General features: G+C 41.3%; 1 pseudogene; it reads left to right on the forward strand.

Annotated features, from left to right (window-relative positions):
- Positions 1–7979: 7979 nt before the first annotated feature.
- On the forward strand, positions 7980–11987 carry LOC114698818 (annotated as a pseudogene).
- The last annotated feature ends 2364 nt before the right edge of the window (positions 11988–14351 follow it).

Below are 14351 nucleotides of genomic sequence, written 5' to 3' on the forward strand. Positions count from 1 at the left end.
TGTGAGTCATAGTCACAGAAATGTAAAAGTACCAGTTCTCTCTCTCTCTCTCTCTCTCTCTCTCTCTCTCTCTCTTACACACACACACACACACACACACACACACACACACACACACACACACACTCTCACAGGAAAGCATGCCAAATTTCTCTTCAATGTGCAATGATTTGCTCCTAACAGTTAAAAAAAAAAAAAAGAAGTGGGGTCTTGAGAGATAGCTTAGCAGTTAGGGGCACTTGCTGCTGTTCTAGAGGACCAAGGATCAGTTCCTAGCACCCACATGGTGGCTCACAATTGTTTGTAACTCCAGTTCCAGGAAATCAAACTACTTCTGGCCTCCCTGGGTACCAGCTATGCACATGGTACATGGACATACATACAGGCCAAACACCCATATACATAAATTTTTTTAAAAAAATTAAAGAGAAAAGAAAACAAAAAATACTCTAAATAACAGAGTTCACTTTTCTCTTACTTTGTATCCTGGTAAGCTCATTTTGAGTATTGAAGAATGGATGACTATACTTGGCCACTTCTACAGTGTGTGGATAGTTCTTTTAAATAAAACCTTTACAGTCATCTAGACGGCAGTATAAATGGAACACATGCAGAGAAATGAAGTCCATCCAGCATAATGAACATCATAAACACAAAATTCTCTAGTAACAGAAGAGAGGACCTCTGGGCTTTGCCACCAAACCCTCCAAATCAGGGCTTTGCTGAAACATTTATCTGTAACTAGTTGATGATGAGTTTTCTTCATTTGGGTTTTCCTTTTTACTGTCCTCTTTGGTCTGTGTGTTGATGACATGTCTAGACCCATTTATAGGTTAACTTTGGTCTGTGCTCTTGATTTTAATGTGTACTACAAAATTTTAGACTTTCCATTCATAAAGCATTATACTTAGGATTTCCCTTAACTACACACTTAATGATCAGATTAGTTAATTATCATCCTTCTTCATGGTCATGCAAATGCAGGGAATGGCTGGAGGAGAGACTGCCTCTCTTCTCATGAATGAGCCTTATCTAGCAAAGGACTGAAGCTCAACTTTGGCTTTCTCAGAGCTTCTTGACATTCAATGGGAGACAGTAACCTCTGGGCTGAATGTAGCCAAGAAAAGTGTGTGCTCCACAAACATTATAGTGATAGTGCATCTATGTATTCCAGGTATTCATAGGTGTTTAGTGTAGAAAAGAAGTCCAGAAGTAGCCAAGAACTCAATGAATATTGTCTAAAGTCATGAATGATGATAATTTTTTAACACTAGTAACCACTGGATGAGCTAGACTGTACTGTTCTTTTAAACGTTTTAGCAGAAAACAGGAAGTTTTAGATAAATGCCCAGTTTAAATGCCAGCATTGTAATTTTGCAATGGCCACTTATCTTGCAATGGAAATTGGGTTATGAGGGTCCATGGGTAATGGGCTTGGTGCTCAGGTTGGTGCCATGGGGAGATGGTGGAATGTTCAGGAAATGAGGACTTCTGGAGCACTGTAGGCCGTTGAGAATATCTTAGTTATTTATTCTGTGACCAAATACTGGCCAAAAGTTACATATGGGAGAAAGGGTTTATTTGGCCACCCAGTTGGAGGGTATGGTTCATCATGTTTGGGAAGCCCTGGCGTAGGTTGGAAAGGCAGTTGGCCACACTGAACCATGGTCAGGAAGCAGATAATGATACATGCTAGTGCTCAGCTCCATTCTCCTTTTTTATTTGTTCTATACTATAGTTCATACTATAGAACAAATAAAACATAGTTTTCCTACCTCAATTAACTTAATATGAATAATCGCTTACATACACATCTGGACTCTAACCTTAACTAGACAGTCCCTCACATAAATGCCCAGTCTCTAACCCAATACAGACAATCCCTTACACACCTACCCAGACTCTAACCCAATCTAGACAGTTTATTAGACACACACCCAGACTCTAACTCAATCTAGACAATCCCTCACACACACATCTAGATAGCTCCTCACAGGATTACCCAGATGTTTGTCTTCTAGGTGATTCTAGATGGATACTGTAAAGTCGACAGTCAATAGTAACTGTCACAGGGTGTGTGTCCTTTCGAGGGAATGTATGCCATTGGCCTCTTCTTCTGTCTCATGGTAGATGATGTATGTGTCTTTCTTCGTCTCCAACCAGCAAGAATATTAGAATCCCAAGGCAATGGGTCTTCTCTGTCTTGGGCTGAATCCTCTGAGAAATTTTGAGCCCAAATAATCCTTTTCTCTTCATAAATCAGTTATTTCATGATAGCGACAGAAAACAAACTAACGTGTCTCTGCCCACTGAAACTTTGTTACTTATACTATTTTTAGTACTTTGCTGTTACCTTAGATTTCTTCACTTTCAGTTTTCTTTGTACTTGACAGACACTGGTCATTTACAAAGCTCGTGAATGTGAAGATGTTCCCATTTGAAGTCTCTGAACACTCAGCAGTCATTATAAACACTGCCAAGCCGTCTACACTCCACTTAGTCAAAACCCATGTGGATTTTACTTAGGAAGTGGATTCCTAAGTACACTTAGGAAGGACTTAATTTCTTCATCAAGTTAACAACATAATGCACAGGAGAATATTTAAGGAGTTGGGAGACTCTTTCTAAGCTCTTGTAGTTAACAACTGTGATGACTTTAATGGAAGCTACTAATTCAATTAAAAATTATAGGAATATTCTAGTAAATAGGTACTTGATTTTAATTGTTTATGGCCAAATAATTGTGTGTTTTTTTCTAGTTAGAGACAATGCAAAGGTAAAATTAGAATATCCAAAAGAATGGATTATTACCTGAATAATGATAAGTAGACCTATTTTTGCATTTCTTGGAAAATGTTCTTAACATAGTTGCAAAGAGAACGGTCTAAAGTTCATGACAATCTAAGAAAGCATTTCTTCAGCAAAATGGGTGGGGGGTATATATCTTCCTAATGACTCTCTCCATGGAAGGATGTTCCCGTGTTCCTTTCTCCTTGCCAATTCCTTTTTCTTCCTCCAGGCAGTTATTTCTAGTAATGGTGAACTCACTGTTCCCTGCGGCTGTAGATGCTGCATTCTATTAGCTAATCAATTGTGGGAATTGATTGGCAGATAAGTGTTGACCATAACCAGGGAGAGGAAATGAGAGTCTATGGATTTCCCTTCTTCATTATGTTTGTAAAGTAATTTGGGCTTGCTCCTGCCAGCATTAAACAGCCTTGCTCATTTTACATTTTGCCCTGTAGAAGAGAGGGTACTGTGTATATCTGACCATGGCCCTGACTGGCTCATTCTGCTTTGATCCCTGTCTGCAGCTAATGGCTGGGTTGATTTGTTTCTGAAACATCTTTTACTTTTCCTCACTTGTTTCAAGCAGCATCATTGCAGAATTAACTCCCCTGACTAAATCTCAAATGATGGGTAGGAGACAGTTATAGAAATGACTGAAAAAGAAATGACAGAACTTTCCTGGGTCCTAGACATTGATGTTACCGCTGTTTTAAGCTCTTTTCTCCATAGAAGTAGATATCTGTGCAACTACACTGTTCATACACATTTTCCAAAAACCAGTCTCTAATAATATGTGCATATATATATTATGCATATATGCAAATTTTTGCATACCTATGTGATATGATATACTGGTTATTTTTTCTTTTCTTTCTTTTATTTTCTTGGTCATTTTGACACAAGCAAGATTCATCTGTGGAGAGGGAATTTGAATTGAGACAAATCTTCACCAGATGACCTGTAAGTAAATATGTGGGGGCATTTTATAGATTGATGATGATGTGGGAAGGGCTAGCCCACTGTGAGTAGTGCTACCCCCTGGGCACATGGTCCTGAGATGTACAAAACAAGCAATTTGAGCCCCACAGATCAGTGTATTCCTCCATTGTCTCTGCTTCAGTCCCTGCTTCAAGTTCCTCACTGTCTTCCACCAGTGATAGTGATGAGGAAATGTGAGCCAAATCAAACCCTTCCCTCTGCAAATTTGTTTTGGTCAGCGTTTTATCATAGCAACAGAAAACTAAAGGAGAACACCCCCCGACACACACACACATAGACACACACACACACACACAGACACACCACACACACACAGACACACACACACAGAGACACACCACACACACACACAGACACACACACACATACACACCACACACACACACACACACACACACACACACACACATGCATCCCACACCCTACATGGGCAAAATAGTAAAAAAAAATAAATAAATTTAAGAACATCAAGAAATAACCAATGTCTTCTTTATAAAATAATTTTTCCTGATCATTTTAGGAAAGAAACTCTAAAGTGTTCCATGAGATATTGATGCAAAACTCTAACAATGCCTGTTTTTTATTTATTTGTTATTTTTGTTTGTTCGTTTTTTTTTGTTTGTTTGTTTTGTTTGTTTTTAAGAAGGGACAGAGACCAGACTAATCTTCTTCCAAAAAAAACTATCTACAGCCTGTCAAAGCCTTAAACAACATTTCATGGGGCCTCAGCACCAGCTACATTCAAGGGGCACTTTTATGAAAGGGACATGTGATCTGAATTGATTTTGGCAAAGTCTGTAGCTCAGCAGCTGGAAGTCCACCCCAGCTTTGGGTGAATGAACAGAGATTCCTAGGTTCGTGAGTTTCTTTCCAACAATGCCTAGTTTTACATGCTAATCCTCATAAGTGTGCTTGGTAGGCATTATGGCCCGAGCCACCTGCCCCTTTCTGGACATTTTTAAAAATTATTTTATTTGATAATTAATTTAATTTTACATATCAGCCACAGATTCCCCTGTCCTCCCTCCTCCCCACCCCAGCCTCCCCCCGCCATCTACCCCCTATTCCCGCCTCCTCAAAGGCAAGGTCTCCCCTGGGGATTCTGCTCAGCCTGGTAGATTCAGTTGAGGCAGTTCCAGTCCCCTCCTCCCTAGACTAAGACTAAGCAAAAATGTCTCAGCATAGGCCCCAGGTTCCAAAAAGCCAGCTTATGCATTAAGTCCTAGTTCCACTGCCTGGGGGTCTCCTAAATAGTTCAAGCTAATCAACTCTCTCACTTATCCAGAGGGCCTGAACCAGTTCCATGGAGGCCCCTCAGCTATTGGTTCATAGTTCATGTGTTTCCACTAGTTTGGCTATTTGTCCCTGTGCTTTTTCCAATCATGGTCTCAATAGTTCTTACTCATATAATCCCTTCTCTCTCTCTCTCTCTCTCTCTCTCTCTCTCTCTCTCTCTCTCTCTCTCGCCGATTGGACTCATGGAGCTCCACCTGGGACTTGGCCATGGATCTCTGCATCTGCTTCTATCAGTCATTGGATGAGAGTTCCATCATGACAGTTAGGGTGTTCAGCCATCCAATCACCAGAGTATGTCAGCTCAGGCTTTCTCCTGACCATTGCCAGTAGTCTATTGTGGAGGTATCTTTGTGGATTTCTGGGAACCTCTCTAGCACTCTGCTTCTTCCTTTTCCCATGGGGTCTTCATTTATCATGGTATCTCTTTCCTTGTTCTCCCACTCTGTCCCTGATCCAGCTGGGACCTTCTGCTCCCCTAAGCTCTCTTTTCCCTGACCCTTGCCCTCCATTTTTCAAGGTCACATTCACAATAGTTCATGAAGTAAGATGTGCCAAGTGACCCCATCTCCATTAAGATATGCAAGACTTCAGAAAGGTTCCTTTTGTGTAATGTTGCTAGGTACATAGCTCTGTAGGTAACTTGCTTGAGGCTCTGGGTTTGGGTTGCAGTGCTGTGTAAGCAGGACATGGTGGCTCACACCCATAATCCCAGCACTGTGGAGGTAGCACAAGGAGACCAGAAGTCTAATGTCAACCTCAGCTACTTAGTGATTTCCAGTGCAGCTTGGGATACAGGAAACTCTCTCTAAATAGTTGTAGTAGAAGTAGTAGTAATAATAAGAATGATGATGGTGATGATGATGATGATGATAATAAAAAGCTTATTGTCTTGATACTCTCAGTCATCACTGTGATTGAGGACCAGGTTTTCCATAAGTACAAGAGAGAAGAATTTGCATTGGTTGCTTACCCAAGGCATAGTGTCTTAGTCTGACATTTCCTGTCTAACTGCCCCACATTCCTCTGGCCCCTGCCAAGCACCTAGAATGTATTCTTCTCCTTTGGCACTAGCCCTTGTGTTGAGGAAGGGCAAAGCCTTTTCCTCCAGGAAAGGCTGTCCCCGGTGTCTCTTCTTGGCCCTAAAGATGAGGTCAGATGTGAGGGTCACAGACAGAAAGACCTGACAACTGATGTCTGTCTTCACAGAGCACCACCTTAATTCTGCTGCTCCTCTTGTGGTGACCTCTGCCTTGCCAGGTCATGTGTGGTTATCCAGAGGGCCCTCAGCCCTGTCATTCAAAGATCTCATTTCGTATCTGCACTAGAAGTGCATCCACATCCATTAGAAGTTCTCTTCCACAGAACAGGATACCCATGGTTGAAACCTCTTCCCAGGGCTAATTCTCTTTCCATAAAGGAGGGAATGAGGGAGAGCAGGGGAAGCATGGCATTTTAGTGCTTTTTTTATTTGTCAGAAAATAGTAATTTTGTTTCACTCAAACAGCAGTGGAACTTGAAAGGTTGGCATGTTGGGTGGCAGTGTTTGAAAGGTATATTAGAAACAGTTTTAGCTTTGTGCAGGAAAACATGTTTTAATGGTTTAGAACTGAGACAAACCTGTGAATAAGAATGAACCGAACCTCTACTTATTTAAAAAGGATCCACTCCTTCATAGAAAACTCTGGTGGGATTGCATGTTTTCTCTCCTCCTTATATCTGCTGGTGGAAATGAAAAGCTATGTAAATTCAGGGTCCTGGAATTGAATAACTAACCTGGAAGTGCATTCAGAAATTCTTTCATGCCGCAAATGAATACATTCCGTGGGAATGCTTTTGGATAGAATTTTAATTTTTAGTAAGGTAAAGCCTGGATTGTACTGATGCCTAGTTCCTTTTTTTCTAACTTATACATACATGACTGTAAACTCTTTTGGAAAGGTGTAGGACTGTAAAGAACATGAGATTTCAATCAAGATAAGGCCTTTAGTCCATGATTTGCTATGGATTAAGTCTGTCCTTGGGGCACACGCCTTTATCCTTTCTGGATCTTAATGCTCTTAGTGACATTACTGTCTGCCTGGAAGATTTACTAAGATTTAATGACATTGTATATGTGGACTTTGTAAACTGTAAACTATGAAAATGCTAACAATCATCTCCCCTTTTCTCTTTCAAAATCAGAAATGTTTTGTGGCTTGATTTATAAGTTGTTAGAGATATGCCTATACTCCCAGAACTGGGGAGGCAGAGGCAGAAGGATGAGGAGTTTAAGGGCATCCTTGACTCAGTAGCTAACTGATTGACAGTGTGGTTTACATGAGATGCTGCCCCCACTCAAAAAACTTAGAAGATGACTTAAATGTTTCTTTGTTACTTTTAAATTTTATTTTATTTTTTTTTTTTTTGGAGCACTTCAGGCGTGGGCAATGGATCTACATTACTATACCCTGAAACTCATTCACTGTCTCTTCTCCCTCTCAAATCCATGGCCTCTTTAATTACTATTGTTATACTCATGTATATACAATCTTATTGAGTCCATTCAGTTGCTCATAGGCAAAGGTGTCCAGGATGGGATGGTTCCTGGGGAAGACTGATCCTCTCTAACAGCCATTAAAATTTCTCCCAACCACACTGGCATGTCAACTGGTATGCTCATTATACTTACCTTGCTCATACAGCCGTATTATTCAGAGTTCATGGGTGCTTTTTATCTGTCATGTCCAGGTAATAACTTATGGTTCTCAATGAATTAAATCAAGATTGAGTCATCTTGCTACTATTTTATTTCATATGTCATCAAATCACATAATTTAATACTGTATGCCGACTGACAGTAATATCATAAACATCTGGATTTGGGAGTATGAATAAGGAGTATTAGAACTAGAGAAATGTCGGAGAACCTGGCCCAAAAAGTCATCCTTTCCTTTGTCTATGCCTTTGGGCCAAAAGAGACACCTTTTGTTTCTCGTCACTCGTATGTAGATGGTTGACACAGAGTTGATCCTAGGTATGGCCCCATTCCTCAGTTTTACCCTTCTTAGCCCCATGTGTTTGAAAAGCATGAGAATATGGACAACACACAAAATAGTTGAAGATGGTGCTTCTTTATGGAGAATCTTGCGTTGTTCTGGCCCTTACTCCTTCACCATTGATGCGCACAATTCGTACTTGTGTACTTGGTAGATCTTTTCTATGTGATGGAGAATGTTGCCCCAGACATGTACCTGGTTAGCTGTCTGTTCTAGAAGGAGCATTGTAATTGATGTACACATGCTGAAATTTATTCTTTACGAGTGAGTGCATGTTAGACGTGTATAGTGTGTGTGTGTGTGTGTGTGTGTGTGTGTGTGTGTGTGTGTGTGTATCTTTGTGAGTACTTGTGTGCATGCATTTGTGCATAAGTGCACATTGGAGGCCAGAGGTCAACACTGAGTCTTCTTTATGTCTCTTTCTACTACTCTTTAATTTTGGAGACAGGGTTTTTCTCTGACTCTGGCATTCACTGTTTTGCTAGACTGATCGTCCAGCAAATTCTGAGGATACACTTCTCTTCACTCTCCAGCACTAGCATTATAGATATGTGCCCGGTTTTTATGTAGGTTCTAGAGGATTTGAACTTAGGTCCCTCAAGTTTGCCCAACAGACACTTTATGAACTAAGCCATTTTCCCATCCTCTATTTATTTATTTTTGACTGACAGTTTTCCAGTTCTTTTATGCCACCTTTGGAAGAATGGTTTACACTTAAGGGAGGGTTTCATTTCTTTCCATTTTATCTTTATACCTAAGAATAATAGGATTACATGTTGTCTAAGGCAAGAAAGGAAGGACTTGAAGATCTATGGAAATCTTTACTTCCTGCTGATCATGTCAAGCCTCCCAAGTCAGAGGACAGACAGGTGAGGTCCTGACTGACCTGTGCCTGGCTACCTAACATCCTGTGAGAGTCAGGGCTGTCTGATTTTCTGCTTCTGAGTGAACAGAAGAATACTCACTGGCCCACAGGCCATTTCAGCAGGATTCTAACTCTCCTAAATGCTAGCTGACAACACTTTGATAAGAGCAACAAAGTCATAATTACATGGAAAAGGTCCCCAGAAGAAAGTTCTAAGACATACCCCTGAGATTCTCTGCTTCTGGCTAATGGGCTTCATTCAGAGTTTTCTCAAAATGGCCTCACTCTATTCTGATGCTGACAGGAGGAAGGGCAGTGTCTTGGAGCTAGACACAGCCACTGTACAGAGAGCAATACAGTGTTATTGCTCTCCTACCTGGAAAGGTAAAGATGCTCAGAAAGCATGGCCGGCGTTCAAAGTGTTTGACTATGAGCAGCGACTTTCATCATCTGTGAAATGTTTTTTTTAAATGTACTTATTTATCTATTTATTTATTCTATGTGTCTTTTACATCATGTGTCTTAATACCATTCCTTTCCCTGTCTCTTCTCATCTGCCCTCTGCCCCTGCACACCTCCCAAATAAAACAAAATTTAAGAGAAAAAAAAAAGGAAAAAATAAAGTAAAAAAAAAAAGGGGAAAAACTTAAAAAAAATCTCGTCACAGAAGCTGCAGTGTGACACAGTGAGTCATGCCGTAGACCCTTTTGTCCATATATCTTTACTTGCAAATGTTCATTACAAAGAGTCTTTGGTCTGGTTCAAGGCCTCTGGTTTCTACTACACTGTTGATGGTGGGCTCTCACTAGGATTCCTCCTGGACATCCTGTTGTTGTCCTGTGTTGTGGAAATCCTGCAGCTTTGGGTCTGCAGGTCAGGTCCTTTCATGGGCTCCAGCAGATCAAAGACGAAAGGGCCACATCGTAACCTTGCCTCTGGACCTGGGCAGCTGTAGGGTTGGTCTGCCAGATGAAAAGAAGATGGAAACAACTCTCCCATTCTTACAACTTCCAGGCTGGCTCACCCACAACTGCCCGAATAGGATTGGCTCTCCCACTCTTATGGCCAGCTCTCCTACCTGCCCCAGATGTTAATGGGTGGGAGGAGAACAACTCTCCCTCACCCATGCTGCCACAAGACAGATGGACAATGGGGGCAGCTCTCCCATGATCTCAATTTTAGCGATGCTCACCCACACCTGCGCTAACAGGGTTGGCTCTGTTGTGTTGCCCTGGCAAGGTGCGGGGCCTGCTGTCCAGAGTGTTGCAGATGTGCAATCTTAACTTAGACATTTGGGGTGGTTCATATTAGTTGTAAACTTGACAGGCTCTAGAATTCCCCATGAGACAGCCTTGAGGATAAACCTATGATGACTGACTTAGATTAGAATAACTGTCTGGACATACCTGGGTGGGATTTTATTATTTATATTAACTGCAATGGGAAGCCGTACCAGGAATATGTGCAGTGCTTTGTTCTGCCGGCCCACATACAATGAGGACTGAGAGGGGCCAGTTTCTACCATGGTGATGTTAGAAACTACTAATATGGACATTATTCGATGAAGCCTTGCCGAATCCACATGACTCACAATTTGCTGCCCATCTATGGTCTCTACCAAAAAGTGGAAATCTATGGCCCTCACAAAGCTAATGCCGAGGAGGAGATGACCAAGTACCACAGTAATGACTTCATTAAGTTCTTGCATTCCATTCGCCCAGATAACATGTCTGAGTATAGCAAGCAGATGCAGAGATTCAACGTTGGTGAGTTCTGCCAGCTGTTTACTGGTGGCTCTGTGTGGCAAGTGCCGTGAAACTGAATGAGCAGCAGACGGACATCGCTGTGAACTGGGCTGGTGGTCTGCATCATCCAAAGAAGTCTGAAGCATCTGGTTTCTGTTACATCAATGATATTGTCTTGGCCATTCTGAAATTGCTAAAGTATCACCAGAGGGTGCTGTATATTGACATTGATATTCACCATGATGATGGTGTGGAAGAGGCCTTCTATACCACAGACCGGGTCATGACTGTGTCCTTTCATAAATACAGAGTACTTCCCAGGAACTGGGGACCTACTGGATATTGGGGCTGGCAAAGGCAAGTACTATGCTGTGAACTACCCCCTCTGAGATGGGATCGATGATGAGTCCTCTGAAACCATTTTCGAACCAGTCATGTCCAAAGTAATGGAGATGTTCCAGCCTAGTGCAGTGGTCTTACAGTGTGGCTCAGATTCCCTATCTGGAGATCAGTTAGGTTGCTTCAATCTGACCATCAAAGGGCATGCCAAGTGTGTGGAGTTGATTAAGAGTTTCAACTTGCCTATGCTAATGTTGGGAAGAGGTGTATATACTGTCCATAATGTTGCTTGGTGTTTGACTTACAAAATAGCCATGGCCCTGGACACAGAGATCCCTAATGAGCTACCATACAATAACTACTTTCAATACTTTGGACCAGACTTCAAGCTTGACATCAGCCCTTCTAATATGACTAACCAGAACACTATTGAATATCTGGAAAAGATCAACTAGCAGCTCTTTGAGAATTTGAGAAAGCTGCCCAATGTGCCTGGTGTCCATATGCAGGAAATATCTGAGGATGCCATCCCAGAGGAGAGTGGTGATGACGACGAAGAAGACCCTGACAAACGCATTTCCATCAGCTCCTCTGAGAAACGAATTGCCTGTGAGGAAGAATTCTCTGATTCAGATGAGGATGGAGAAGGTGGTCGCAGGAACTCTTCCAATTTCAAAAAAGCCAAAAGAGTCAAAATAGAGGGTGAAAAAGAAAAAGATCAAGAAGAGAAAAAAGAAGTCACAGAAGAGGAGAAAACTAAGGAGGAGAAGCCAGAAGCCAAAGGGGTCAAAGAAAAGGTCAAGTTAGCCTGAACAAGATCTTCAACTGTGGCCTCTCCAAGTTCCTCACTTCCCCCCAGTCTCTCAGATTTTATATTTTCTATTCCTCTGTGTATTGATATAAAATATATTAAATATAATGTACCCAGGGACCAGAGCCCAGGGCAGTGGTGCTGGGGGAATTCTTCCCAGAGACACCTTGTCCATCCTGCCCAGGTCTTAGTTTTGAATCACGTAGGGTCTGAGTGGAAAGAAAATAACCAGAAGACAAAATCCTGAACTGCCAAGTGCCTACTTTAGGAGCTCTGTTAAGATGCCCTTATGAAGCTTTCTAGAAGAGGTGACTGGCTCTTCTGGGGACCCTTAGGTAATATCAGCCAGTTTTAGATTGGTATACCTTCCCAGTGGACTCAGGCAAGCAGAAAAAATCCCATTGCCCTGTCTTCCCCCAACTCTGTGGGTGGAGGTGGGAGGTGTTAGCCCAGCTTCCTTTTTGAGATATTTTCATTTTGTGAGACTTTGTAATAAAACAGCACATTTCTATACCTCCAAAAAAAAAAAAAAAAAAAAAAAGAGGACTGAGGGAAAGCATTTGGTTTTGTTGTGCTTGTCTTCATGTGTTGTTCACGAGATAATCCACTCTGTTGCCGTCACTATTGCTGCTGCTGCTGCAGACATCCTCTGTTGACATCAGAGCCTACTTCCTTCAGTTTTCCAAATGAACTGAAGACTCGTGGGTGTTTAGGGATCCTCTAAGCCTTCAGCACCATAGTATGTAATATTGTCAGTCTTGAGATATCCAGATACCCAGGTTAAGTAATAACCAGATTTTCAGTCGCTCTAGTATGAACACAGCTGCACTGCATTAGTCAATTATATAGCCACGCGTGTGCGCATACACACACATACAGAGAGAGACTTTAATATGTATTTACTCTATGAGCTCTGTTCTAGAGAACTCTGATTAATATAGCATGTTATTAACATTTTTCAGACTAATTTTCTCAGGTGGCAACAGTTATAGTGTTAGTAGTAATGGATAGGACATGGGCTTCATTGCCATGGTCTAGCTGCAGCCTGGGTTGAGGTCTTGAGATGGGGAAGGGGCATTGGTGTGAAGAAATGAATTGTCTGACCACTAGATGAGTTTCACAAAAGTGGCTGGCTTCAAGTAGCTCTAGCCATCTTAATACACCAAAAACAATAATAACAAACAAGTTTTCCCCATACTCCAACATTAACCTCCAGCAAATATATATATAAAATCTCAAATATGTTTTCTCCCAACTTTTACATCAAAACATCTTTAAACCAAAACAACACTTACCATTTTGTTAGCTTGGCCAAACATTGAGCCAAGTACATCCTGTCTTTACATAACTAAAAGGTGATTGACATAGGTACACATCTTCAAGAACAACAATCTCACTCAAAACACATTTAGAGAAATAGGGGTGATCTGCCTCTGATTCTGTCAGCACTGAATCAGAACAGCGCCCTGGGTCTGAAGTGACAGCTGGCATTCTCCAAACCTGAGAAGCATCAGCTCCCAAAGAATTGTAGGAGAAGGTATTTGAGGAAAAAAATGGGGTTTCCAGGAATGATCACATCTGTCCCATGCAAGACTGACAAAATGACCCTAAATCTGCCAAGAGAATCATCAAAGAGAGTGTGCAGACCGTGTGGTCCCAGCAGTATTCTGCACTGTCCAAAGTCCACTGGTTCTTGCTGAGTAAAACTGTCCCTGTGGGCTGTTGCCTCATCTGGAGACCCATTGGGTAAATACTCATATACTGGTCTGAAACTAAGCTGTATGGCTCCGAACACTTTCAAGTAAAAAAGATGGCCAAGGCCAAAGTCCTGCCTACAAATGGTAGAGCTTGTGTTTTGGATCAGGCCAAGCAATTTAATGAGTTATCTTTATTATTAAGGCTCCTCACAATATCAATGTTTAGGAGGATTGAGAGCCCACAAGTGACACACCCAACTCTAAACAGATACGTTAATTATGCTGGTTTTCCCTCTGCCGTGTAGAAGTATTACAAATTGATATAAAAAAAATAGTGAATGGGTTATAGGATAAAAGAAAGTCTAGAGAGTAACATTTGAATCAATTACCTTTCCACAAAACAAAAAGAACATTTTTTACTTAGTATGGCCAGGTGATCGTCCTGGAGATGACAATATATGGTTTTTCTTCTTTTAGCAACAGAAGTATCGTACATCTTGTACTAAGTCATCTTTTTCCCCCTTAAAAGATGAATGCTCTGTCTATTACTGAGTGCAGCTTTTTATGGGACTGAAAAGAGACAGTTGTCTCCCATTGCTCAGAAGCAATGCTTTGTAGAACTCTTTGATCTTAGGAAATTAGAGATATACTCTTTGTGAGACTTGACCAGTTGGGAGTTGGTGGGCATAGTAACTCCTGATGGTTTCTGATTTTTTTTTTATCCAGGAACATGTAAACTAAGACTGTTAAAGATTTTAAACTTGGATAGACTAC

The sequence above is a fragment of the Peromyscus leucopus genome, chromosome 22 (genome assembly GCF_004664715.2).
Source record: "Peromyscus leucopus breed LL Stock chromosome 22, UCI_PerLeu_2.1, whole genome shotgun sequence".
Taxonomy (NCBI): Eukaryota; Metazoa; Chordata; class Mammalia; order Rodentia; family Cricetidae; genus Peromyscus; species Peromyscus leucopus.